The following is a 4,263-nucleotide window of genomic DNA, read 5'->3' as shown; positions in this document are numbered from 1 at the left end:
TGCATTAAATTTCTGTTTGGACTGATTCAACCCCACTCTCAGTCCTGCCTTGGGTTCAACATAATCAACATATATAAAAACTTGATCTTATTAAGTTACTTGAACAATAAAATTCATCAAACATTTATGCATAGAAGTAAACCACTGAAACATCAAAAGCATTCACAGAAGAACACCAAGATTTTTACGTGGAAATCCCAAACTAGGAAAAACCATGGTGAGAATCTAACTCAAAATATATATCAGCTATTTACAATGAATAAGGCTTCCTGCCAAAAAAATTACTGGTCCAAACTTGTAGTCTAAGGTGCACAACATTAGGTAACGTACAAAAAGAACTCACATAATTGAAGATCACTTCTTCAAGGCAAGATACTGTCAGGAAAATGGTGTTGTATACCTTGCATAATAATGTTTCATTGTTATATTATTTTATTATTGTGTGAGATGGACATGGAATTATATTGTTGACATTCCCTTGGAATATTCTTGTAACCACTTGATGAGTTGTATTGACACATTTCTATTATTATATTATATTTATTAAATATTGAGGAATGTAATTATGATGAAGTACCCAATATTAAATGTGGGTCAAGGGTAGGTAGGAAAAATATTATATTTTATTGTGACATGGTTTTGGGCACATGGTTTTCATGTAATACCACTTGGTGGTTTTGTGCGAGCTTGTGTTTATAAAAGCAACCACAGGGGTAGTTGTTTGGGTTGGTCAGTTATTCAAGTTAACATTTGTGAAGGAGTAAGCATGGAATGTGATGTGTGGATTCATACTTGGTCACATGGAGTGCTTTGTTATGGATGGGTTTTTGAAGGATTTCCATAGTTGTATTGTAATGGTTGCATTGTTGATAATACATGATGGATGATGCTTTTGGAGGTTATCTTTTTCCCTCATGAGGGTTTTCCAAGGGTATATCTTGTCTCAAATTTTCACGGGTATGTTGTCTATTCTTTGCACGTGGATTCTATGTGTTGATTTTATTGGAATCTATAATGGTTTATGTGGAAATTGTCATAAAGTTGGCTACAAGTTTCCTTACAAGTGGTATTAGAGTTATTGGTTAAATGGTTGTTATAACCCTAGGTTGAACCCATGAATGCATGAAAGAATAAACAAACAAGGAAAGATATATGGTTTAGCAGGTTGTTATTGCAAATCTATGTTATTTGGGTTTGTTGTTATGATGGGTTGTTTGTAGCTTTGGGGTTGGAAGAATTTTGGTCAATCTAGGGCATCATTGAAAAATGCTTTGAATGAGGATTTTGGGGGCGATCTTTCATAAATGGCCATGTGGGACAAAACTAACCTCATGAATGGATTCAAGTTGGTCAGGAGATGAAAAATAATATATAATTCGACCTATTTTGGCCGTAGTTGGAAAAATTACAAATTCTTGGATGTCACAGTCTAACTACCATCAATTTTTGTCACGGTCTGTAGAAAATGAAAATAAAAAATTACCGTCAAAATTAAAAAATTATCTTGCAAAATTTGAAAAATCAGAAAATAAAAATGGCAGAGGGGATATTGAAAAAAGTTGTTTGAAAATTTTTTTTAAAAAAAAATTATAGAGGGGGGGGCCGGGTCCGCAGACCTCATAACTCCCACATCCCTCTGTGTCGGCAGGTACCACCACCGGCAGTGGCATCACTGTTGTGGTGGGGTGGGGTCCCTTCTGCTGGGGTGGGTTCCCCGATAGGGGCCCACCATGGCGGTGGGACTAGCCACCAAATTTCAAACAAACAAAAAAATATAAAATCCGCCCAAGAAAAATTAAATATTTAAATTTTCTTTTTTAATTTTTTTTAAATAAAACTTTGGAATGTCATCAATGTATTTTAATAATTTATATGCCAGTTGTATATGGTCTGGCTAGGGGCTGACCCGGTATTATTAAATTTTTTGAAAAATCTTTGTTGGCATATTGGAGAAATTTGAAAAAAAATGGAAATATTTTTGTGGCATATTGGGAAATTAATTTTTGGAGTCCATGTTTGCATTTTTAGCATAATTGGTTGTTTTTCTTCTATGGAGCATAACTCACACATATAGTGTTGAATTTTTGACTTCTTATAATCGTTGGAAAGGTGGTTTAGTGTACTTCATTGTGATATGATTATTTTTTCCATATTTTTTTGTTTGGGTAGTTAAATGTCATCTAGAAGTGACAGTTACCTTTTATGGATTTGAGAGGTCATAACTTGAGCACATGGAGTCAAATTTTGGACTTTGAATAGTCGAAGGAAATATCTTGGAGAGAACTATTATTTGGTTCAGATTTGGAGCAGATTTGACATGATTTATTTGCTGATATTTTGATCTAAGCTATTTATGGGTTCTTTTGACTATGGTGACATTATGAGTTTATGACATGTTACAAATTAGAGATTTTGATTTGATGTCATTATATACTCAGTGTTGTATCTCATATTGCTCTTATGATGACATGGATATAAGCTTGGTTTGGGTATGTATGCTGCATTGGTTGGTCTACAAGTTGTGCAGTTTTGTGAGTTATCTTTACTTATAGGATTGTACTTGTGGCTTGGATATGGGTTGTCTATGCCCATAGATCTTTCATTGTTTATGCATATTCAGGTTTAGTGGCTTCACTTAGTCATTGGTTTTCTGATTTTTATCATGTTGAGGAGGAGAGATATTATTATCAAGTACAATCATGATGGGGAACCTACATGGTTGACTATGTGATGCTGACAGGTTGGACACATCAAGTTAGATGCTCGGTTCAATGGATATGATCATGGTGCTATGGATTTTTCTTGTGTTTAGATACTTTGGCATGACATTATTTGGTTTTTTAGATGGTGATTTGATTGGTTATTGATTGATATGGCAGTGTATCTTCTTGTTTGAGGATCATGGTTTATTTGGCTCTTATGGAGCTCATGATGCGCTCTTTGAGTTCCTTGATTTCTATGTTATTTTTGTTGATTCTCATGGTTAGAGGATGGTTTTATCATATTTTCATGGATATCTTGTATACACTTTTAGTGGGAGCTTTTGACAGTGTGATATGGCAGTGTAGGATTTGATCCTGATTGTTTGTTTGGTGGTTTTGTATCATCTTGAGATGGAGTTCATGGTTTACTTGATATTATTGATATTTCAGTTGTATATGTGTAGACCTAGATGATCTTCATTTAGGAGATGGTTATCACGATTCTATAGAGAGATTTTTATCATGGTTTAGTGGGAGCTTCTAGGAGTGATGTGTATTCACCATTAGATGGTGGATGATCTTCTTAGTGTGTAGATTTTTGAAGGATGCCTTAGATCCTATTGGTGCATAAGAGTCTTTTACATTTGCAAGTACACTTGTAGGAGATGGTGATCTTCATGATATTTGAGGATGATGACATCTTGAGGGCTCAAGGAGTCCTCGGTTGAGGTGTGGTTTATGCTTTCATTTGACATGTTATCATTGCTTGATATGATGGTTGATATTATGTCATGGTACACTCTTGATATGCATTTAGAGTTGTAGACGTATAAATCTGACCATCTAGTTAAATAAATATTTAATATTTATTTAAATCACACCCCCTATAAATTGAATCTTATTTAATTAATTTCTCCATTTTCATCTATTTGATTAAATGAATTATTCAATTTATTTAATTAAATTCATCCAACCACTTTCTAACCTTTAATTAAATAAATCACTTTATTTAATTAAATCCCCTTTCAACATTTTAATTAAATTTACATTTAATTAAAATCATCCTTGCATATAAATAAATCAAATTTATTTATAACCCCCCCCCCCCCCCCCCCCACTTGCATTTTCCTACAAATGCAAGTTGCATCTATTTTAGTTGAAATAAAACATTTTTATTTTAATTAAAATCCTATTTCCTCCCACTTGCATCTTCCTACATTTCCCACTTGCCTCATCAACATTCTTCTAGAACCTCTCTAATCCCACTTAATTAGCCTTAATTCTTCCAATCATATCACATCCCTAAATTTCTTTCCCGCCCCCAAATCTAATATCATTTTTCTTGCAGGATGAACACAAAGATCATGTCAAAACACTAGAATAGCGCATCTGCGAGTTTCAATAGCTTATCCACAACTTACTTTAGCGCATTTAACTCACTATTTAGTGTGTGGAAGACATAGCTTAGCGCATCTGCACCTCACTTTAGCGCTTAGTTATCTCTGATATTTTAGCACATAGGAACACCAGTTTAGTGCATTAAGGCTTCAGAGTAGCACAT

Source organism: Cryptomeria japonica, chromosome 7, assembly GCF_030272615.1.
Source record: "Cryptomeria japonica chromosome 7, Sugi_1.0, whole genome shotgun sequence".
Classification (NCBI taxonomy): Eukaryota; Viridiplantae; Streptophyta; class Pinopsida; order Cupressales; family Cupressaceae; genus Cryptomeria; species Cryptomeria japonica.
This window is presented reverse-complemented; position numbering follows the sequence as displayed.